The sequence below is a fragment of the Capricornis sumatraensis genome, chromosome 12 (assembly GCF_032405125.1).
Source record: "Capricornis sumatraensis isolate serow.1 chromosome 12, serow.2, whole genome shotgun sequence".
Lineage (NCBI taxonomy): Eukaryota > Metazoa > Chordata > Mammalia > Artiodactyla > Bovidae > Capricornis > Capricornis sumatraensis.
Window position 1 is genome coordinate 67,942,275 of NC_091080.1, and position 25,900 is coordinate 67,968,174.

Genomic DNA, 25,900 nt, shown 5'->3' on the forward strand with positions numbered 1-25,900 from the left:
CAGTTTTCTTCTGTCTCAGAGGCAAAAAGATAGGAGAAAGGTAAAAATACAGGGAGTATATATATAATGCAGAGTCAACAGAAGAAAAGTGGTGTGGCTATAAACAATAGTATTAAGAGACACAAGAAGACATCTTCTAATGAAAACAACTCGGTGTACCCAGAAAATCCAACAGTTCTAAAATGTATGTACATAATACCAGAGCTGTAAAAATTGTCAGACAAAACCTGACAAATATAAATTGAGAAATAGTGACTTCCCTAGTAGTCAAATGGCTAAGACTGCATGCTCCCAGTACAGTGGGCACCAGTTCAATCCCAGTACAAGGAACTAGATCCCACATGCCACAACTGAGAGACTGAATGCTGCAACTAAAAGAGATCCCTCATGCTGCAACCTAGACTTGTGCAGACAAATTAAAGAAATAAATAAAAACTTTAAAAAAATCACTTAAAATTGAAAAAGAGATAAAAATCACAATCATAGCTGGAAACTTTAACATCATTAACTTAGTAAGTCATGGAACAAATCAAGCAAGAATAAATAACTCAGCTGAGCCCTGCCCCCAGCATGTGAACTAATAGAATGTAAGTCCACAGACAAAAATTGCTTCCACATATTTGCTCTTTCTCATGTATAGGCTATCTGAGCTACTTAAACGGAACAACCACATAAATTAAAACATTCATAATAAATTGCAAAACATGGCTGGATCCCATTTTTAAAATACAAACATAATCAGTTCAGTTCATTTCAGTCGCTCAGTCGTGTCCAATTCTGCGAACCCATGAATCGCAGAACGCCAGGACTCCCTGTCCATCACCAACTCCGGGAGTTCACTCAGACTCACGTCCATAGAGTCAATGATGCCATCCAGCCGTCTCATCCTCTGTCGTCCCCTTCTCCTCCTGCCCCCAATCCCTCTCAGCATCAGAGTTTTTTCCAATGAGTCAACTCTTCATATGAGGTGGCCAAAGTATTGGAGATTCAGCTTCAGCATCAGTCCTTCTAATGAACACCCAGGACTGATCTCCTTTAGAATGGACTGGTTGAATCTCCTTGCAGTCCAAGGGACTCTCCAGAGTCCTCTCCAACACCACAGTTCAAAAGCATCAATTTTTGGCGCTCAGCTTTCTTCACAGTCCAACTCTCACATCCATACATGACTACTGGAAAAACCATAGCCTTGATTAGATGGACCTTAGTTGACAAAGTAATGTCTCTGCTTTTGAATATGCTATCTAGGTTGGTCATAAATTTCCTTCCAAGGAGTAAGAGTCTTTAAATTTCATGGCTGCAATCACCATCTGCGATGATTTTGGAGCCCCCCAAAATAAAGTCTGACACTGTTTCCACTGTTTCCCCATCTATTTCCCATGAAGTGATGGGACCAGATGCCATCTTAGTTTTCTAAATGTTGAGTTTAAGCCAACTTTTTCACTCTCCTCTTTCACTTTCATCAAGAGGCTTTTTAGTTCCTCTTCACTTTCTGCCATAAGGGTGGTGTCATCTGCATATCTGAGGTTATTGATATTTCTCCCAGAAATCTTGATTTCAGCTTGTGCTTCTTCCAGCCCAGCGTTTCTCAAGATGTACTCTGCATATAAGTTAAATAAGCAGGGTGACAATATACAGCCTTGACGTACTCTATTCCTGATTTGGAACAAGTCTGTTGTTCCACGTCCAGTTCTAACTGTTGCTTCCTGACTTGCATATAGGTTTCTCAAGAGGCAGGTCAGGTGGTCTGGTATTCCCATCTCTCTCAGAATTTTCCACAGTTTATTGTGATCCACACAGTCAAAGGCTTTGGCATAGTCAATAAAGCAGAAATAGATGTTTTTCTGGAACTCTCTTGCTTTTTCGATGATCCAGCGGATGTTGGCAATTTGATCTCTGGTTCCTCTGCCTTTTCTAAATCCAGCTTAAACATCCAACTTAGAAGTTCACGTTTCACATATTGTTTAAGCCTGGCTTGGAGAATTTTGAGCATTACTTTACTATCATGTGAGATGAGTGCAACTGTGCGGTAGTTTGAACATTCTTTGGCATTGCCTTTCTTTGAGACTGGAATAAAAACTGACCTTTTCCAGTCCTGTTGCCACTGCTGAGTTTTCCAAATTTGCTGGCATACCATAATAGTATATATTTAAATTTTTCATGCCAAATAAACAAAACAATAGCATATATTTGAATGTTGTTCTCTGTGTTAGTCACTCAGCTGTGTCTAATTCTTTGTAACTCCATGGACTGTAGCCTGCCAGGCTCCACTGTCCTTGGAACTCTCCAGACAAAAATACTGGAGTGGGTTGCCATTCCCTTCCCCAGGGGATCTTCCTGATTCAGGGTTCAAAACCAAGCTGTCTGCATTACAGGCAGATTCTTCACCATCTGAGCCACCAGAGAAGCTTCTACTAATTTGATCTAAATAATTAATTCTTATAGTACGATAGACACAACCACTATAGAATACACAGTATTTTCAAGTGTATGTTGATGATTCACAAAGACAGAGTGCCCTTATGGATTAGATAGCAATCGTGAAAAATTTCATAAACCTGCAATGCTACCAAGTAATTTTTCTGATGATGATCAAATTAATATAGACTTATTCTTCAAGAGTGAAGGTTACCAGTGTGTTTACACCAAATAAAAAACTAATACTTCATCCATAATGGTTTTGGTAGATGGTAAGGTGAACATATATTGGATTTCAGAACAAATGAGCTAAAATTTAAAACTTAGGCTTCATGAGAATTTGCAGAAGATGAAGTTAAAAGTATGCTGTGGAAATCCCCCAAGAATCCAGTGGTTAGGACTCCCAGAGCTCACTGCCCAAGGCCTGGGTTCAATCCTTGATTCAGGAACTAACATCCCACAAGCTGTGTGGCACGGCCAAAAAAAAAAAAAGTATGTTGTTGTTTTAATTCGCATTTCTAGTAAGTTTTGACAATACATATTTCTTTAATTGTTCATTTCTTTCTCCTATTCATTGTCAATTGCATCCTGGGTATTTACTTTTAAATATGTAAGAAAGTTTATACATTTTAGCTTATCTTTGGAAGTTCTTTATATCAAAAGTATCTTCTATTGATATCGTAGGCTGACTTTTGATATATAGAAATATTCAGTTTTAATGTAAAGTGAAAGTGAAGTCGCTCAGTCATGTCCGACTCTTTGTGACACCATAGACTGTAGCCTGCCAGGCTCCTCCATCCATGGAATTTTCCAGGCAACAATACTGGAGTGGGTTGCCATTTCCTTTTCCAAGGGATCTTCCTGACCCAGGGATTGGACCTGAGTCTACCTGCATTATAGGCAGATGCTTTACCATCTAAGCCACTAGGGAAGATCAGTTTTAATGTAGTTGTATACATAATAGGCCTTATTTTTGTCTATTTTTTGTCTCTTAAGAAATTCTAAGCTACTTCAATATAAATACATTATTCTATATCATGTGCCAAAAGTTTAAAGTTTTACTTTTTAATTGTAAATAACTGGTGTTGTGGGGTGTAAGTGTTTGTGTCTATATTTGTGTGCACGTGTGTGTTTGTGTATGATGTAAGCTAGTCTGTTCTTTCATCCATCAGTTTGCAGTGTCAGTGCTGCCACATATAAAACAAGTGTGCATGTTTGGCACAGCAGTATTTCTGAACAATTATTGGGAATATTATTGTAAGTATCATTTTCTTAGATACTGGAAAAGGAGACGGCAACCCACTCCAGTATTCTTGCCTGGAAAATCCCATGGACAGAGGAGCCTTGTAGGCTACAGTCCATGGGGTCGCAAAGAGTCAGGCACTACTGAACAATTTCACTTTCTTTCTTTTCTTTTCTTAGAACTCAATAATGAAATGAATGAGCTTCCCTGGTGGCTCAGTGGTAAAGAATCATCCTGTCAATGCAGGAATGCCAGTTCAATCCCTGGGTCAGGATGATTCCCTGGAGTAGGGAATGGCAACCCACTCCAGTATTTTTGCCTGAGAAATCTTGTGGACAGATGAGGTTGGTGGGCTATAGTAGATGCAGTTGCAAAAGAGTTGGACATGACTTAACCACTAAACAGCAACAAAAATAATGACTAATTGCCTAAATTAAGGCTCTTAGGACTTTTGTACTGATTCATGTTTGTATTCTGAGTGGTTTCTGTGACTTGCATTGGAATTTGCTGACTCTTCCACATTTCAGCTTTTCTGTCAGATATACTAATAGCTGAAAATTCTGCGATCATAGGTTCAGAAGTATGAGATCTTGACTAAGGGAATGGGAGAAGAGAAAATGAAATAAGGAGAGTTGTTCCTTGTGGACAGAAAGATACATGACTTTGACTGTCCCTGTATCTCTGTGGCATTCATAAGATCATTTGAAAGTGTATTTAGAGTAGAAATGTCTCTGTATGAGTTAAATATGAGTAGTCTCCAGAAAAGATAAAATTGTATAGATATTACTGTCTTTAAAAAACTAAGAATTTGACAAAGTTAGACTATCCAGGTCATTTCAGGTAAATTTCAGTTAGTAACTTGGAATGGTGTGTATTTATATCACTTTTTGAAAACTTTATGTCACAGATTTTAAAATATAAAGACTTTCCTAAGAATACTGAATTGTCATAGAGGCTATAACCAGATAATGGAGAAGGACTACTAAGTTCTATTATTCATGAAAATTCTCTGGAAGAGTAAATTTAGAAAGAACACATTTCAACTCTTCAGTACAGTCCTAAAATTAGCCCACTACAATTTAGAGGTAGAGCAAAACCCAAGATAAATACAGTCTTTGTTGCTAACAAATGAAATCATTAACAATGCCTGTTAACAATGCCCATAATGAAAGATAAAATTACACTTTGGATGTGGGGGTCTGAGACACTTGGATTGAAAAAGCTAAATTTAGATGAGAATGAAGTAGATAGATCCTTGACCCAGAACTGAACACTGAATATATTCTTTCATTCACAATAGAGAAACATGTGGTTAAAAGAATTGCAGCTCAGTTGTCCTCCTCAATAAAAACTATTTCCAAAAGTAGAAAATTTAACTGCTTGATTATTTATAACAGAAGATGTGAAGACAAAAAGTTTAGCAAATAATAAGGATTAGCCCTTTGGTGGAAGTGGCTAATGTTAATAGACTCCAGAAGGGGAGACTTTACTAATAGTGTCACTATCACACTTTTACATTGTTTTTAGTGACAATTATTATTGTTGCTAACATGGATTATTTACTCAGTCCCATGTATTAAGTATTTAAATAGATCCTTCCAATTAATTGAAAAAAATTGTGTTGGTCAGGTGGTATTCACATATTCATTATATCAACAAAGTAACTGAAGCTTAAAGAGGGTTCTTTACTTTGGTGTATGATATTGCAAAAAAAGTGATTAATTCTGAATTCAGATCCAGGCTGAATGACTCAAGTAACTGACTTTTTATCACGATGCATTTTTGAACCTTCTTTTACCTAAGGAATCATAATTTCAATATTTAATTTGCCATTTAATATTTCAGTTGTACATTTTTCAGCGTACAACTGAACAATGGAGAAAAAAAATAACCAAAGTTTTCAAAGACTATTCAGTACTGACTCTGAGCTAACAATAGCTTCTATGAACCCTAAATTGCCACTTTGAACTGCCAATTTGAGTGAGAGTTTATGGGCACCAGAAAATAAAAGTTATTCTAACAGAGTTCACCTCATGTTGGGAGCAATAAAATTTTAAAAAACACTGTGATTACTTCTCAACTCTTGGTATTCCTTTGGAATTTCAAGTGACCAAATGCCATGTGAGCTTCCACTCTATGGCATGAGGACTATGTTAACTGAATGTTCCAAATGGAAATTTCCAGAGCTCCAACTTCCTACACAAATAGTAAATCAAATTTAAATGTTACATCCCTGGAGATATTATGAGAAATGGTACTTCTATAAAGCTTTCAAAGATGAATATGAGATTATTCTGGTCACATATTCATGTAATTTTTCAGTTTTGTCAGTGAAAAAGACTAAAGCATCTTGTAGAATATAGTTGGTTAATGACTATAGTATTAATGAATCATGTTTCATTTGCTGCCCCAAATCAAATGAACGGCTATCCCTAGGCTTGAGTCTTTGGTGTTGTTAAAAAATGTCTGTACTTTTGGAGAATAAGGACCTCTAGAAGTTTTTGCATGACAAGACCATCACTACAGTTTCATAGCATTTTATTATTATGTAAGCTTCCCTATTCTGTAATTCACTGGGTTTGTTGCAAAATTATTAACACCTTCCCCTTTCTACTGAACATTTATGTTCTCCAGCATGTATACAGTAACGTATATTTAGAAAAGTGTAGGTGGTTTGAATTTCTTGATAAATCATGTGTGAGAGGAGCAAGAATTATATACCATTTGAAAAAGAAGAAATTTCCTAGGGATCCTGTAGGCTGGGTCATATAGAGATATAGACTCTAAAATGAAAAAGAAATAGCTGTTATAATCTATACCTGTTATAAAGGGAATATACTCCTTTCCAGTTCTATTTTTGATCATTTGGAAAAAAGGTACTATTTAACACATTTAGATTTTTCATTAATAATTATTCGTAAAGTGAATCAAAAAGTTAATAGCTTTGAGTGGGACCTTGAAAAACTGAAGGCTGGAAATAAGTAGGGATATGACAAGGTACTATTCTGGGGGTTGTTTTCACTGAAGCAGAGGATTCAGGGAATGGATTGAATTTAAGATGAAAGACAGGTTGAGTTTAGAATTGAATTATTCAAGAAAATGTAGATTTAGTGTCATAAACATCAAAAAGGACATTGAAGTCATGGCGATAAACTAGATCTCTAATGACAAAGAATGTAAAAAAAGAAATAGAAGGGGGTGAGGAATAGATACTTCTACTGAATCCTGTAGATAAGAAAAGTAAGTTCCCTTCTATCCTTCTGAATTCTTAGCCAAGACCCTATAGTAAAAGACAGATAATAAGGGAAAAGCCAAGAGAGGTTTATTAGCATGTATACATCGTGTGTACATGGGAGTTACAAGTGGGAAAATAAGGTGACTTGGAATTTAGATTTAAATACCATCTTAAGAGGGCAGAGAAGGAAGGATGTATGCCTCTTAGAAGAGAATATTTTTTTCTTAAGAAAGATAAATGGGCCCTTAGAAGAATAGATGGGAGTTAGTATAATTTATGACAAAATCTAACTGGGTGTGTTGTCCATTTTTGGTCTCCTTTCTCATGAGATGAGTCAGTCTTCCCTGGTTAATGAAATTCCCCAGAAGAGGATTTATGGCAGTTGAGTTCTTTTTGGAAGATCTGTCTCTAGGCAGACAGATAAGGGCAGTTCAGAGAAAGCCTCTCCCTGCATATGCTATATCCAGGTGTCCATGTGTCTACGAGTGTGGTAAATAGCTTCAGTCGTATCTAACTCTTTGTGATACTATGAACTGTAGCCTGCCAGGTTCCTCTGTTCATGGATTCTTCAGGCAGGAATATTGGAGTGGGTTGCCTTGCCATCCTCCAGGGGATATTCCCAAACTAGGGATCAAACCTGTGTCTCTATTGGCAGTTGGGTTCTTTACCACTAATGCCATCTGGGAAGCCCTGTCCATATGTGTCTACAGCTCAAAATAATCAATGTACCAAAGCAACACATTTTGGGGAAGCATGTTCTGAACTCCTGCAGCCATATTCTGGAGTGACACAGACTGCTAGACTTCAATAAGTGGAAGTAGACAATTAGTCATAAGGATAAAAAAAAAGGGAGGGGGGAGAATTTGAAGAAATAGAGGCATAATTGGAACAAAGCAGATTCCTAAATACAGACCATGACATTCCACTGGGTTGTTGTGTTAAACTCATTGGTAAGATTTTTGCTCCTGAGTGAAAGTGAAGTTGCTTTGTTGTTTCCAACTCTTTGCGACCCCATGGACTGTAGCCTACCAGGCTCCTCTGTCCATGGGATTCTCCAGGCAAGAATACTGGAGTGGGTTGCCATTTCCTTATCCAGGGGATATTCCCAACCCAGGAATTGAACCCAGGTCTCCCTCATTGCAGGCAGATGCTTTAACCTCTGAGCCACCAAGGGAAGCCCCGAGTAGAAGTAGCAGGTTATGACATTTCTGCTAAAAACAGATGAAAAAGCTAGATAAAACACTAAATAACTTAATGAAAGTCATCAGGTAACTGTGCATACAGAGAGGATTAGCTTGACTAAAATTCCAGAGAGAGAATGCTTCTCACAAGTGAGCTGAGAACTGCAGACACTTTTCCCCAGATTTCTGATTATGTTTGTAGGCTGGAACTGAAGTTTGGCAGAGGCAGAACTCCCTCCTGGCAGAAAGAGTTCCCAGAAAATCGTGCACTGGTTGTTCAGGACAGGAGTGAAGATTTGACAGTCTTCAAACACGTGGTAGTTTCCCCTACAAGGCATTTTCTTAAGTGGCTGGAGAGGAGGTTAGAAGCTAAGTTGAAAAGCTTCTCTGAAATATCATGTAATAGTCCACATCTCAAGGGATTTAAGAAACCATTGACCAAGCACAAGGACAAGAATTGCCAAAGACAAGGATCTGAAAATAAAAGACATGAATTGAAAATCAGAGAGGGAAGATCAAATTGACAGTGAGGATCTATAGCCACTCACTACTTGTCCATCCAAGATCCCTTACAGCTAGAGGCTTAGACCATGGACTTTAACTTGCTCCAGGACATAGGACTCCACCAGAGATTTTAGCATTTGCACAGGACTGGAATGAGGAGCCTTGACCTGTGGGGCCAGCTTCTCCCGCATAGCATGTGTAAGTTTTGAATGTAGATGAGACAAAATGCTAGATGATTAATTCTAACATCTCTGAAAAGCAGAAATGAGTCTCCTCCAGTCATTTAGGTCTAAGAAGAAAGACTTGCCAGGCTCTCAAGTGAAAACCTTGCATAAATATACTGCAGTAAATACAACAATCTGCAGTGAAACTAGGGCTTCCCTGGTGGCTCAGATGGTAAAGAATTCACCTACAATGAGGGAGACCTGAATTCAATCCCTCAGTTGGGAAGATCCCCTGGAGGAGGGCATGGCAATCCAGTCCAGTATCCTTGCCTGGAGAATTGCATGGACAGAGGAGCCTGGCAGGCTATAATCCATGGGGTCACAAAGAGTCTGACAAATTGAACTACTAACACTTTCTTTCAAATAGTGTCATAGAACTGGGCATAAAATAGAAGATTTGGTTTAAAAGTTTGGGGGGGAAATCAAGTGGGAGGCTGCAACAATAGTGATTTCCATGATTTTGAAGTAACACTAATATCTTGCTTTAGTAATTTTGATCTGTACCCCCTCTACCGAAACCCCTCTTCTAAGACTTATTGTAAATTTTTTACATGGTATTAGGGATCCAGTGAAGTTCATGGGGTGGACAATATCCAGAACAAACAGGACAGGGGTAGTAGGTAGACAGAGGGGACCTATGAAGGGTTGAAATATGCCATTGTTAGGAGAGTCAGTAGAAAGAGTCTGTTAGTTCTTCAAGACTACTCTTTGGTTTGAGAGCAGTTTCATAGGAAGTGGCTTATTAGAGGTTTTCACATCTGATAAGAAGGAACCAAAATTCTCTATGGATTTAATGGTTTAAATGGGCCATGATGGTGAGTCAAGTTTATATTATTTTACTGAAAACCACTGGAACTGTACATTAGATTAAATCCTGGGTAGAATATAACCTCTTTGCCCAAAACTTCTTATGAGACACCACTGACTTAACTTTGAAGTATAGCCAGGGCTTTTTCAGAAATTATGCTACAGTATATCATGTTATAAGCAACCGTGGTACTTTTTGGAAGCCAGATTTCATTTATCAACTCCTAATTCAAGGGATATATTTATAATGACCTGTAGTAACCCAGAAATTGGAGATAAAGAAATGGCAATGTGTGTCAATGAGTTTTAGACATGGCAATATATGGTGTTTTCAAACTTCTGTGTTATAGCAATTAAGATGGAAGGATTAGCTCTGATAAAAAATATTGGCAGATGGTAAGCCATGGCTTGTGTCTCAAAGTTTGGAAAGATTTCTCTCCATCAATTTGGAAAGGCTGAGCATGTAGATACTTGACTAGTTTGTCAGTCAGTCAAAGGATTCTGAGGTCTTCCCAGAACCATAACAAGAAGACTAGGGCACTTTACTCCATCCCCAAATCAGAGAAACTAAGAAGAATGGTTTTCATCATCACAGACAGAGAGGATGCCCAAGAGCTCCTGCCCCCAAGAGACTCTTAAGAATAGATTTTCTTAGAGTCGGAGGAGGACAACTTGCACCTTCTCCTCCTCTTTTCAAAGCAAAAATGGAAAATATATCACACACTTTCTGTGAGCCCAAAGCTGAAAGATTCCTATGCTGGTGTTGCTGTGAGGAAACAGAGGGCAGAGTGTTTGGGGCTGAAAATCCCATCTCCCCAGAACCACATCCATCAGTCCTTTTAACCCAAGCCTCATCTGCCTTCCTTCTTCACACAGAGCTAGACTGGCACTCTCTTCAATTCCAAATTACAGCTTCTGTATATGCTTATATTGTAATAAAAATGTATGAGGTTGCAAAAGGTTACAGAAATAAAACCATAAAAATTATACTTTTGTCTAAAGGAAGGAGAAAAATTATTACAATAGTAACATTTAAGAATCTCTGTGTTAAAAAATATAGTGCTTCCCTGGTGGCTCAGAGGTTAAGCATCTGCCTGCAATGCTGGAGACTCGGGTTCGATCCCTGGGTTGGGAAGATCCCCTGGAGAAGGAAATGGCAATCCACTCCAGTAGTCTTGCCTGGAGAATCCCATGGACAGGAGCCTGGTAGGCTATAGTCCACGGGGTCGCAAAGAGTTGGACACAGAAAACTGCATTGTCCAGCCCTACTGAAGAGAAGAGAAAAAAATTATTCTTAGGACAAAATTGGATAAACTGAAATTAGGAAAACTAGTGAGTGGTGAGGGAATCTATTCCAAAATTTATCACACTTGCTTACTCTGTGTTTCTTTATTCTACATTTTATCTTGAATTCATTTATTAAAGAACTGTTATCTCATACTAACTAACCACAATTAATTAGTAACTCACATAAGTTCAAATTAATTGTCATAAATATGGATATACCCTTATTTTAATAAAGATGGGAGTGGGATTAAATTGCAAACCATGTTTTTGTTTAGTAAATATAATTACATGGGATTATATTGATTATCCATACTTGAGTTATTTCCTGTGTTGATTTCATTATTTAGATTAATAAATGAAAACTAGACATCAATGTACACATGATTCAAATACCTCAAGAACTTGATTCCTGAAAGGAAATAATTTTGATAATTGTCTCTATAAATTCAAGTTTTTGATAGCAAATATCACACAAGATGATATAAAACTTTAAAATCATTTTATTGTTTGCCAAATTAAAATTAATGATGTTATACTTAACATATTTGAAGAGACATGCTTATATTGTTATTTTTCTTAAAACATGTTTCTGTATCAAAGAATAGCATATTTATAGTTTTATATAAACTACCACCTCTTTGTCTCTAAATGTGAAAATAAGTAATATTTATAGTGATCCTATATAAATTCTTATTTAATATTCATAACAATGTTGAGAAAGAGGTGATGTACCCATTTCACACCTTTCAAAAAAATTGTTCAAGAGGTTAATTAACTTGCCCTTGGTTAAGCAGATGATAAACAGCTGAGATTTAAGCTCCCAATAGACCTGATCATGGTAAAGATGAGAGGCTGCCTCGCTGGCTTATGTAGTTATTATTCAAAGGATGAGAAATGTTTGTTTTTAATGTCTTCGGAGTATTTCTTAAAACCGTAGGACATGCACATTTTGGAATCAAACAAATAATAAATTTCAAGCCTTACTTGAAATAAAATACTTATATAAACAATGTAGACATTTAAAAAATTCTCATAAAAGGTCATTAAAAAACCTCATAAAAAGATCATTTCAGATCCATTCTATTTGTTGTCCCAATATTAGTTATTATGGAAATAGCTCAAAGGAGAAGCCAATCCATTCCTATCGGCAATTTGTGATGGATTTTTTTTAACACTGTGCATAGGGCAGTAAGGGTACTGGTTTGGATAATGACTTTGCTTCCTATCAAGATGTAAAGGAAATTGTCAAGAAACTAGTCCTTGGAGTTCAAAGTGATGGTCAGATAGTGAGAAGAGTGGGAGGATCAGGGGAGCAGAGGGAATTATCGTGGAGGTTAGTGGTGCACTAGGGTGCTGATGGGGTATGAAGAAAAGAGGGAAGAAAGAAGGAGGAGAAAATTTTAAGTCTCTGTGATCTTAAGGCTAGAAGCAGTTATATCTGAAGGCCACATAAAATGCCTGTTCTTATCACATATACTGGGATTTTCAAATCCAAAATAACTCAAAGCACCTTTACTGTGGAGCAGAGTTCTAGACCTGGATGCTCCACTTTATCTGGGAAGTAAATGCTAAAAAAATAACACAGGGAGCCCAGCCTCACTTTCTGTCAGGATCTAGGGGGGTGGGATCGGAGAAGGCAATGGGAACCCACTCCAGTACTCTTGCCTGGAGAATCCCATGGATGGAGGAGCCTGGTGGGCTATCGTCCATGTGGTCGCTAAGAGTCGGACAGGACTGAGAGACTTCACTTTCATGCATTGGAGAAGGAAATGGCAACCCACTCCAGTGTTCTTGCCTGGAGATTCCCAGGGACAGAGAAGCCTGTGGGCTGCCGTCTATGGGGTCGCACAGAGTCGGACACGACTGACAAGACGCAGCAGCAGCAGCAGCAGCAGCAGGGGGGTGGGATGAGAGTGGGGAGGGAAGATGGAGGGAAGGGATATATATAAAAATATAAAATTATGACTGATTCATGCTGTTGTATGGCAGAAACAAACACACCATTGTAAAAGCAACTTTCCACCAGTTAAAAAATAAATATAATTAATAAAAATGCTAATGCCTATATTCCATTCCTCTATGTTATGATTCAGTCCAATTTGGGACAGGGAGAGGATCCCCTTCCTGACTGGAATTAGTAGGCGGTTCCACAGAGTATGTATGTATGTATGTGTGTTTGTACATGTATTTGTATATAAATGTGTGTTTGTGTGTGTGTGTCTTGATTTATTTTCCGATAGCCTCTGAAGTTTCGTCTGTGTGTTTCCTATTTGGGGGATTGAGAATGCAGTCATTTTATTATCCCAAGGTACTCTCCTTCATCGTCTGTCATCATAGAATTCTGTCCAGTCTTTATTATGAGGTACAGCAGATTTGAGGCACTGTTTGTAAGTCAAAATCATATCTTAATACTTGCATATTTAATATCTAAACACATTAGGTTTAAATTAATTACATTTGCTAAGTCTGGCAAACAGTATTAACAACAGCCTTTTCCCCTTTCTCTGCTTTGCCCAAAGGAACTCTGATTTGCCAACAGGAACTCTGATTTGTTTTGTGGGGATCATGTTCCCTGGAAAATTAGGATCAGTCAGTGACTGTTGATTACAATTATGTAATCAATTATGGTAATCCCATTCCCTTTACCTGTGATTGGCCTTACTAATTTCTGACCAGTAAGATATAAGGGAGGGTGGGGCATAATCTAGGTTTCTGAAGCTTTCATCTAGGATAGAAAGCTGGGATCTGTAGGGTTTCTTTTTCCACTCTCTTGGTTGCTGTCTTAGGAGTTTTCTGATGCTTGGAGCTGGTGATAGATGGAAGTGCTGTCACCATCTAAAATTTCAGAAGATGACGTGGCCAGGACAGTGAAGGCACAAAGAAGAAATATGCAGAGAGCCGTGGTCCTTGAGGGTGTTGCCAGGCTGAGAATCCGTCCTGCCTCTGCCCGTCTCTGAAGGTATCATGAGGGGTCACTAGTATTTTCACTGTTCAAGTCACTTTTGCCCAGGCAGTTTTATTGTCTCTGATACATTGATTTACATTTTCCCTTCTAGCAAGATAATTTTTACTTAATCTTGCTCAGAAGTTTGAAGCTACAGGATACTGCTCCTATTTATTTTTATTTTAGCTGAAGTATCTCCTCACAGACATTTCCCCCAAGGGTTTCCAACACCTCCAAGTGATGGTTTTAGCACAAGTTACTTGTATTATCTTCAACATGACTAGATTAAAAAAAAAAGAATCCTGGAGTTTTCCATATGTGCTAATTAAAATGAGCAGCAGACCAAGGTGAGTTTATTAAAAACAGCTAGCATTGGAACAAGGAAGATTCAAAAGGCCACCAGTAGGGAGCACCGCAAAATTAAAATTACAGCTTAACCAAGCTGTGCTGTCAAAATCCAGTGAGCTCTGCCTCTTAACTCCGGTGTGGAAACGTGACGAGGCTGAGGTGAAAAATATTATTTCAGGGCCTGGAGACTAAAAGGCAACGTATTTCCTAGCTGGAGGAAATTAGCTGAGTTCAGTGGGGCCTGTATGCAAGACGCTGGAGGTGGCAGGAGAAGAGAGAGCTGATTAAGAAGATCCATCATACCGTGCTCTCAGAGCTCAGACTTGGGAACACATGCGTACAATCACTAAAACCCAAAGCAGAAGTGTAGCCAACTCTTAAGTGTTTCTGGCATCAAGAAGCTGGGAGACTGTCTCAGAGATAATTCATTTCAGGGGTTTAGCTGCATTCCCTACTAGAGAAAATATGATCTAACAGGAATATGGAGAAGTTTAAATGCAACAACACGTAAACTGCTTAGCATACTTCCTAACCCATAAAAAATATGCAGTAAATGTTATGTATTTTAAGTGAAAAAATCATTAAAAATATGCATATTTCTCTAGAGTTATATATTAAGAAGGGGGCTTCCCAGGTGGCTCAGTGGTAAAGAATTCACCTGCTAAGGCAGGAGAGGTAAGAGACACAGGTTTGATTCCTAGGTCATGAAGATCCCCTGGAGGAGGAAATGGCAACCCACTCCAGTACTCTTGCCTGGAGAATCCCATGGGCAGAAGAGCTTAGCAGGCTACAGTCCACGGGGTTGCAAAGAGTTGGACACAACTGAGTGACTGAGTCTGCACTCATATGTATGAAGAAGGACAGCTATTTGGATATCAGAAATGACAAATAATTAATACTTCGGTATTTTTTAAAGTGATGAAACTAGCTATGATTTGGTCATATTGCTTAATTCAGTAAAAGAAAAAATACATAATCAGAAATAAAATGTACAATACGGTTGTTCAGAGAATACTTTTAAAATTTTATGTACTTACAATACAGGGAGTTATAATGCTTATAAAATATTTTTACCTGCATCAGAATATGACTAATTTTTCTTCTTAGAGTAGACTATTTTACAGACACTAGTCTTAAATCAGGCATCGATCTTGCTCCCCAGGTGACATTTTGCAATACCTAGAGACAGCATCCCTATGGCCCTGGCAGAGAGTTTGTTGTATTCAGTTGCTAAGTCCTGTCTGACTCTTTGCAACTCCATGGACTGCAGCACGCCAGGCTTCTCTCTCCTTCACCATCTCCCAGAGGATGCTCAAACTCATGTCGATTGAGTCAGTGATACCATCTCCTCTGCTGCCCTCTTCTTTGCCTTCTTCAGCAGATAATTATCTGGCTTCAAATATCAATAGTGCCAACTTTGAGACTCTCATCTTAAAGCGGTTCTTGTTTCCATTTACTTTTAGATAGTAAATAGTAAACTAGTAGTAAAATAGTAAATAGTTTGTTTCTATTTACTTTTTAAAATATTGAAGTATTGATTTACAGTATTAGCTTCAGGTGCACAATATAATGATTCAACATTTTTATAGATTGGGGGTTCCTAGGTGGCTCAGTCGGAGAAGGCAATGGAAACCCACTCCAGTGTTCTTTCCTGGAGAATCCCAGGGACGGCGGGGCCTGGTGGGCTACTGTCTATGGGGTCGCACAGAGTCAGACACCACTGAAGCGACTTAGCAGCAGCGGGTGGCTCAGTGGTAAAGAATGCTTCTGCCAATGCAGTAAGATATGGGTTTGATCCCTGGGTCAGGAAGATCCCCTGGAAGTTCAGTTCAGTTCAGTCACTCAGTTGAGTCTGACTCTTTGTGACCCCATGAATCGCAGCACACCAGGCCTCCCTGTCCATCACCAACTCTCGGAGTCTACTCAAACTCATGTCCATTGAGTCGGTGATGCCATCCAGCTATCTCATCCTCTGTCGTCCCCTTCTCCTCCTGCCCCGAATCCCTCCCAGCATGAGTCTTTTCCAGTGAGTCAACTCTCCGCATGAAGTGGCCAAAGTATTGGAATTTCAGCTTCAGCATCAGTCCTTCCAAAGAACACCCAGGACTAATCTCCTTTAGAATGGACTGGTTGGATCTCCTTGCAGTCCAAGGAACTTGCAAGAGTCTTCTCCAACACCACAGTTCAAAAGCATCAATTCTTCGACATGCAGCTTTCTTCACAGTCCGACTCTCACATCCATACATGACCACTGGAAAAACCATAGCCTTGACTAGATGGACCTTTGTTGGCAAAGTAATGTCTCTGCTTTTGAATATGCTATATAGGCTGGTCATAATTTTCCTTCCAGGGAGTACGTGTCTTTTAATTTCATGGCTGCAATCACAATCTTCAGTGATTTTGGAGCCCCCAAAACTAAACTCTGACACTGTTTCCACTGTTTCCCCATCTATTTCCCATGAAGTGATGGGACCAGATGCCATGATCTTTGTTTTCTGAATGCTGAGCTTTAAGCCAACTTTTTTACTCTCCTCTTTCACTTTTATCAAGAGGCTCTTTAGTTCCTCTTCACTTTCTGCCATAAGGGTGGTGTCATCTGCATATCTGAGGTTATTGATATTTCTCCCAGCAATCTTGATTCCAGCTTGTGCTTCTTCCAGCCCAGCGTTTCTCATGATGTACTCTACATATAAGTTAAATAAGCAGGGTGACAATATACAGCCTTGACATACTGCTTTTCCTATTTGGAACCAGTCTGTTGTTCCATGTCCAGTTCTAACTGTTGCTTCCTGACCTGCATATAGGTTTCTCAAAAGGCAAGTAAGGTGGTTTGGTATTCCCATCTCTTTCAGAATTTTCCAGTTTATTGTGATCCACATAGTCAAAGGTTTTGGCATAAACAATAAAGCAGAAATAGATGTTTTTCTGGAACTCTCTTGCTTTTTCGATGATCCAGCAGATGTTGACAATTTGATCTCTGGTTCCCCTACCTTTTCTAAAACCAGCTTGAACATCTGGAAGTTCATGGTTCACATATTACTAAAGCCCGGCTTGGAGAATTTTGAGAATTACTTTACTAGTGTGTGAGCTGAGTGCAATTGTGTGGTAGTTTGAGCATTCTTTGGCATTGCCTTTCTTTGGGATTGGAATGAATACTGACCTTTTCCAGTCCTGTGGCCACTGCTGAGTTTTCCAAATTCTTGGCATATTGAGTGCAGCACTTTCACAGCATCATCTTTTAGGATTTGAAATAGCTCAACTGGAATTCCATCACCTCCACTAGTTTTGTTTATAGTGATGCTTTCTAAGGCCCATTTGAGGAAATAGTAATCCACTCAAGTATTCTTGCCTGGAAAATCCTATGGACAGAGGAGCCTGGCAGGCTACAATCCACAGGGTTGCAAGAAGTCTGATACAAGTGAGCAACTGAGCACATTTTTATAGATTATAATCCTTGTCAAGTTATTACAAAATAATAAGTATATATTATTCCCTGTGCTGTACAATATATTCTTGTTATCTATCTATTTTATTTAAAGTGGTTATTGTTTCTTAATCCTCCACCTCTATCTTATTCCCCCTTCCTCTCTCCCAACTGGTAACAACTAAAATGTTCTCTGTGAGTTAGTTTTGTTATATATTCCATTGTTTTATTTTAGTGATTTCACATACCAGTGATAATATAGAATATTTGGTTTTCTCTGTTTGATTTATTTCACTAAGCATAGCATCCTCTAGGTCTATCCATGTTGTTGCAAGTGGCAAAATTTTACCTTTTTTTATGGTTGAGTGATTTCCCATTTCATATATAAATATGCGTGCACACACACACACATATATATACACACATACACACACACATCACATCTTATCCATTCATCTGTTGATGGGCATTTGGGCTGCTTCCATAATTGGATATCGTAAATAGTGCAGCACTCTGTGTGTATCTTTTCAAATTAGTGTTTTCATTTTCTTCAGATTTGTACCCAGGAGTGGAATTGATGGATTATATGTTAGTTTTGTTTTTTGAGAAACCTCCACACTGTTTTCCATAGTGGCTGCACCAATTTACAATCCCATCAGCACTATACCAAGGTTCCCTTTCCCTGGTGGCTCAGATGGTAAAGAATCCACCTGCAAATGCTGGAGACCCAGGTTTAATCCCTGGGTCAGGATGATCCCCAGAAGAGAATGGTGACCTACTCCAGTATTCACTCCTGGAGAATTCCCTGAGTGGAGGAGCCTGGAGGGCTACCGTCCCCATGGTCACAAAGAGTCAGACATGATTGATTGACTAACACATTCACTTTCTCAACATCCTACCCAACTTTTATTATTTGTAGACTTTTTGATGATGGCCATTTTGATGTGTGAGGTGATATATTTGTTTTGTTATGCATTTCTTTAGTGATATTGAGCATTTTTTCATGTGCCTATTGGCCATCTGTATATCTTTGGAAAAATGCTTAGTTCTTCTGTCCATATTTAATTGGGCATTTTGGGGGTTTTGATATTGAGTTAATATTGAAACTATTGATAGATTTTGGATGGTACACATAAAGGAGCAAGTTTGTGCAACACATCACTCTTGCCCTGTTTTATCATCCTCATTTTGATATGGTCATCCTGGTGGGATGACCTCCTTTGACCTTTCCATTTTTGCTTTCATTTCCTGAAAGCTGTGTATAGGTTCCATTTACTATTCTGTGTACTATTACTGTATATTCCATGTACAATTATTAGTAATTTCATGCACTATTGGAAAAAAAGCAAACTTTTTAGATTGGTGTGGTGTAAGTAGCCACTTTTCTCTCTTTGCTAGGTATTTTTAAAGTTTTTTGTTTGTTTTTTTAAAGCTAATACCCCAGAGTAAAGTCATTTATAATTTTAGACTCAGTTATGTTTTGTATCTTACTAGCTTATTAATTGGAAACATTTAGTATTTAGGTGCAAGAATGTAATAATAACTAAGAAAAACTGTTATTTTTTTTTTTTTACAAAGAAATATGTAATAGAGGTGAATTCATTTAAAATGACCCTTATTGGTCATATCATTTGCATATGTGTTCTCCCATTTATTACATTTTCTTTTCATGTTGTCTGTGATATCCTTTGCTGTGCTAAACTTTTAAGTTTGATTAAATTACACTTGTTTATATTGCTTTTGGCTTAGGAGACAATCCAAAACAAATATTGCTATGATTTATGTTAGAGTGATCTATATCTTCTAGGAGTTTTGTTATTTCAGGTCTTACACTTAAGTCTTTAGTGCCTTTATGTTTATTTTTGTGTAATATGTGAGAAAATGTTCTAATTGTGTTCTTTTACATGCAGTTGTCCAGTTCTCTCAGCATCACTTATTGAAGAGATTGTCTTTTCTCCATGTATATTCTTACCTCCCTTTTCAAAGACTAATTGACCATAAGTGCATAGGTTTGTTTCTGGGCTCTATTTCATTGATCTGTGTGTCTGTTTTTGTGCCAAAACCTTGATTACTGTAGCTTTTTAGAAGTCAGGATACTTGCAGTTTTGTTCTTTTTTCTCAGAATTTCTTTGGCAATTTGGGATCCTTTGTAGCTCCATATAGATTTTATGATTTTTCTGTTAGAAAATATCATGGGTATAGGGATTGCATTAAACCTATGGACTGCTTTGGGTAGTGTAAACATTTTAACAATGTTCTTCTAATCTAAGAAAATGGGATAAGTGTTACTGTGGTGTGTGTATTCATGTGAAAAAGACATGAAACAAATAGATATTCCTTGTTATCATCTTGCAAATATTGGTATCAAAACTGGCTATTTTTATTTCACTGGGGCTATGGTAAAGCCCCAATAAAAATATTGTCTAAAATGGTGGTGGTGATATTTTTAATATTTCTGATATTGTAGCATACTAAAAGCAATTGTTCCTGTTTCATATAGACTTCAGGATTCCTGATGAAATAGAAATACATTAATGAATATTCCAGAATCTAGCCACTGTTGGATTTATAAGATAAATGATGGAATATATCATTTTAAACATAACAAAACCTCTTTATGACCTTCCTACTGACATGATAAAAAGAAAGGTTGCTCAGTCGTGTTCGACTCTAACCCCATGGACTGTGGTCCGCCAGGCTCCTCTGTCCCTGGAATTCTCAAGGCAAGTATACTTGAGTGGGTTGCCATTCTCTTCTCCATGGGATCTTTCCAACCCAGGGATTGAACCAGAAATCTGCATTGCAGGCATATTCTTTACCAGCTGAACCACCAGGAAATAATATCATGAAAGATTATGTAATGAAATAATATAATGAAAGATTCTGTGATAACTCTTTAGATCTTACATGTTGACTACAATTATCACTCTGAAGGAAAGCAGGTATTTTCTTTATTAACTGTAACTTCTAACTCTGAAGCAAAATTAATCACTAGAATAAATACAAATTTGACCTTTTTTTTTTTTTCTTTAAATCCACATGCATAAAGTATGTTTCACGTAGTACAGTAGGGTAAGAGAGAGCCTACACTTCAGTGTGAGACATAGTGTTAATAATTCAAGCTGCTGTACTCCAGGAAGCGGACGTCCAACCGTGAACTGCTCTGCAGTCTCCTCTGGAACCACAGCAAAGATTTACAGGACTAGAGCTGGTGATCCCACAGCTTCTTAGAGAGCCCATGTTTTTCACTGGCTCCATGGGTCTAAGGGAAATTGAATACAGCCATAGAAGGTTCAGAAGTTCCTTTCTCCCTTTATCAGCCAAGATCGCAAACCATTAAAAGCCACAGAAGCTGAGCCATGAGGGCATTCTTAGATACCTGCAGGTTCGGTTATCCATTAAACTCACTGAGTTCTCTGTCACTGGAAGTATTCCTATATATATGATAGTATGGAGGGATGTCTTAGAAGGGAATCAAGCATCGCATGAATGACAAGAAAATCTCTAGCATTTCTTCCATGCCTGACATTTTAAATCAACAGTTTATGCTACTTTCAATATTATATAAGGAAAGAAAATATCACTTGCAAAAATGGATAGGGATACAGGGGAAAAAAATGTACCTAACTTTTTTAGTTTATAAAATTAGTAGTTAATGTGAATTTACATAATTATAACTTTTTGATTTTCATAGAGTATTATTAGTAAGGAAAACTAAGCTTATCACTTTTTTAACATTACTTTCTCACTATTGTTTTGAGGTTACTTGCTTGTGGTAAGCAGGATAATGATCTGCAAAGGAGTTTAGTGACCTAATCTTTGGAACCTGTAGTACATGCAAAGGGGAATTCAGGCAGCAGATGAAGTTAAGGTTGATAATCAGGTAAGCCTGAGATGAAGAGATTATCCTGGGTTATCTGGGACACACCAAATAATCACAAGGGTCCTTAGGTATGGAAAAGGAAGGCAAGAGAGTGATGCAGTGTGAGACTCAATCAACCAACAGTGGCTTTGAGGATGAAATAGGGCACCATCTGATAGGGGAATGTGAGCAGCCTCTAGAGACTGGAAAAGCAAGAAAACAAATCTCCCCTAAAGCCTTCAGAAAGGAATGCAGAGCTGCTGATACTTTTTTTTTTAGCTCCTTGAGACCAAATTGCTAACTTTTGACTTAGAACTGTAAAAAAATTGTTTTGCGTTAAGCCGCTTCTTTTGTGTTACTTTGTAATGGCAGAAATAGGTATTTAATACAAAATAAAAACAACTGTTGTATCTTTCTGGTTGTCATTTTGGTGGGAGGTAAAATAAAACTCAAACTACCACAGGTGAAACCTCAGAAAGACGTTTTCTTGGGCCTGAGGGATGACTGGAATCATGGATTCAAAAAACATCATGGAGTTTCTTTGTTCATCTGAAAGCTTTCTGCTGTCCGTAGGCCTATCTTAGGGAGCCACCTTCTCCATACCTGTAAATGTGGCTACAGGCAGATGCCAGGCATCAATAGCTTCAACTCCAGATAGAATTCCCAACTAGAGATAAGAAAATCCAGATAAGAACTCAAATAACCCATATGCTCCCTTGTTCAATTCACTAGTATGGTAATGTGAGCATTTTTTAAGGCCTTCAGTAGAAGAATAAAGATAGAGTGGGTTAATTCCTAAATGTTTATTTTAACAACGGGAAATGTTATAACAGAAGAAAGGTGCAGGCAGTAAAATTAGAATCTCCAACAGAGTTTCATGAATCTTCTATAAACTGAATGAAAACCAGATCAATACTGCTATCCAAATTGTAGCCACAGTAGAAAGAAACAAGTGATTATATAAACCACTAGAAATAAGAAAAAAATCATATATATATATATATATATATATATATATATACACACACTAGTTCCAGGCACTCCAATTGTCTTGAAAAATTGATTTAAGTGTTGGAGGAAATGGAGGTAATTGGAAAGTCAACTTTTAAAATTTTGAGCTTTAGGCTATTATGGGTTTTGTGTTTTGGAGTGCTGCCTGTAATGAGTAGTTAGCTGGCTTTTTGGAAACATTAGGTTACCTAGGTTTAGTGTCATCTGATACAGGAATGATTGCAGAACAGCAAATGAAATTTAGAGAGCTAATGTGCTTCATTCCATTTATTTACCAAAATGAATTTCACTAGATTTGAATTTTTAACCTTCAGTTTTATCTTTATTTTTTATTGTGTGAACCTTTCATGATTGGGGTCTTCTAAGAAGAATAGACTTGTGCATTTGAAAGCTTTGTTTTTCCAAGACCTTATTTTGAAGTGATTATCCCCCCACTTGGCAGCTGTTCTACTTTATCTGTCAAACAGCCCCTAGGGTGTTATGCCTTTTTACTGTTTGAAGGTTTATCTTGAAGATAGGTACAGGAAGACAGTCTTTCCTAGTAGATTTTAAAGGTTTCTTTTTAAGTTTATTTAGCAGTTCATTCTGAACTTACATCACCTTGAACCACAAAGAGAATTACAAAAATTTCCTGTACTGACAGTGAATATTTACATAAAACTTTCTATAGAATAACTAGTTTCTTAACAGCATCGTAAAAACATGATAGAATGCAGTTTCTTCTGAAAAATGCTTACTACTCCAGATATTAAAAAACTCTTTAGAAATTTCAAATGTATTTACATAGGATTATCCTGTAAAAGCAAATATCATGTCTCAGCATAGTTAACACCAATTAATATATATTCATCCTGTTCATTTTAAGAAATATATTTTTATTTATAAAACTTTATTTAAATTTTGATTTATAAGTTTAAATTAGCCCTCATAAATCCATGAAACAGTTTTTACATAGTATTTAACTTTTATGTTGTAAAATTAATAATTACATTCATAATTAAAAAAAATTAAAACAATATCAACAATATCAAATTAAAACAATATCAACTTACCTCCATTTCCTCCGACAGCATATTCTATAATAATCAACACCAATTTAATAATATAGTCACACTTTGGAAAAACTTAATCTATCTGGGGGTCTTTTTAAAAGAGAGTATGTGTTTTAATCTCAATGCTTAATTCAAATTTAAATCCTAGAGCATTTTGATGAATTTAAGTGCTAAATTGATACCTCTGTAGTAAGAGCAAATGAAGAGAGTGTGAACTTTCTTTGCTTTGTTAACATTGTGAAGGAATGTATATTTGCTGTAGAAGTATATTTTATTTAGTGCTGTTTTTATACAGAATCACTGGTGGCTCAGACGGTTAAGAATCTGCCTGCAATGCAGGAGACCTGGGTTTGATCCCTGTGTTGGGAAGATCCTCTGGAGAAGGAAATGGCAACCCACTCCAGTATTCTTGCCTGTAGAATTCCATGGACAGAGGAGCCTGGCGGGCTACAGTCCATGGGGTAGCAAAGAGTCAGACATGACTGAGCAACTAACAGTTATGGACATACAGAAACAATTGGCTCAGAATCAAAGCCTCTCTTTCATAAATATATCAGTTTGGTACACTATCCATGAAGTCATCAGCATTATGCTTTGAATTACAGGAATTGTGGATGTGGCCAACTGAACAATGGGTCCTAAGGAATAAAATAGTGTACTAAAGTAAAAAGATGCTTACTCCTTGGAAGGAAAGTTATGACCAATCTAGACAGCATATTAAAAAGCAGAGACATTACTTTGCTAACAAAGGTGCATCTCATCAAGGCTATGGTTTTTCTAGTAGTCATGTACGGATGTGAGAGTTGGACTATAAAGAAAGCTGAGTGCCGAAGAATTGATGCTTTTGAACTGTGGTGTTGGAGAAGACTCTTGAGAGACCCTTGGACTACAAGGAGATTCAGTCAGTCCATCCTAAAGGAGATCAGTCCTGAGCCTTCATTGGAAGGACTGATGTTGAAGACGAAACTCCAATACTTTGACCACCTGATGTGAAGAGCTGACTCATTTTAAAAGACCCTGATGCTGGCAAAGACTGAGGGCAGGAGGAGAAGGGGACAACAGAGGATGGGATGGTTGGATGGCATCACTGACTTGATGGACATGAGTTTGGGTAAACTCCCAGAATTGGTGACGGACAGGAAGGCCTGGCGTGCTGTGGTCCATGGGGTCGCAAAGAGTCAGACATGACTGGCAACTGAGCTGAACTGTATTGAAGTATATTTTATCTGTAATTGAAAAAGCTAAAGTCATGGTAATGAAGAACATATTTGATGTATTCTCTTCTTGGAAATTTCATATTGAAAGCCAGGAACTTTCCCTCAGTTTTCAAATTTAAAGTCATTCATATACCCATTCATATACTCCACTGACTAACACCAAGGTAGGATTTGTTGATAGGTAGTTATAAAACTGCAGTCCCTTGTTCAGCAACATCAGGATCACCTAGGGACTTGCTAAGAATGCAAATTCTTTGAAGGCATATCACAGAAACTCAGGTAGAAGTCTGTTCTTTTTAAAAAAACTCAGATGATCCTGATTCATTCTATAGTTTGAGAACCGCTGGTCTTAGCAAGGGGAAAAAAGTACAATTCTTGCATGATTTACCTAACCTCCCGAAGAGAACTGCACCATTTATCGGGCGACTGGGTACTAGGAAGTGAATATATTCACATATTTTGGAGATGTTTGCAGAAAGAATCAAGTTGAAACCCCTGGTACTGTCATTTTCAAATGCCCTCAGAGACTTGAGAGGTAAAGAACTGATTTTTATAATACATGCTTTTCTATCATCTGATATAAAACCAAATGGATCTTGCAGTCAGGTAGGGACTGTAATCAGGGCTTCCCAGGTGGCACAATGGTAAAAAATCCACCTACCAATGCAGGAGACCTGGGTTTGATCCCTAGGTTGGGTTCGATCCCTGGATTAAGAAGATCCCCTGAAAGAGGAAATGGCAGCCCACTCCAGTATTCTTGCCTGAAAGAGTCCATGGACAGAGGAGCCTGGTACATTACAGTCCGTGGGGTCACAAAGAGTCAGACATGACTAAGTACACTTAAGAGAATAACCACAGTTGACTTCAGTATCTCGCATTTTTGTTGAAGTAAATCAACACAGTCTCTGGCATCTGGTAACTATTGGCTCTGGCAAAGTTGTTCTTTTCACGATAGACAAAAAAATATCACAAGCTGTGGCAGGGAACAGATGTCCAACTTAATTCTAGTTCCCCAATACTAGTTCAGGCTTGCTGCTATGTCTTACATAGTCTTCAAGGGTCTTATTTAGATGTCCCATATTAAATCACACTAGCCTACTATTTGGAGAAGGCACTGGCGACCCACTCCAGTACTCTTGCCTGGAA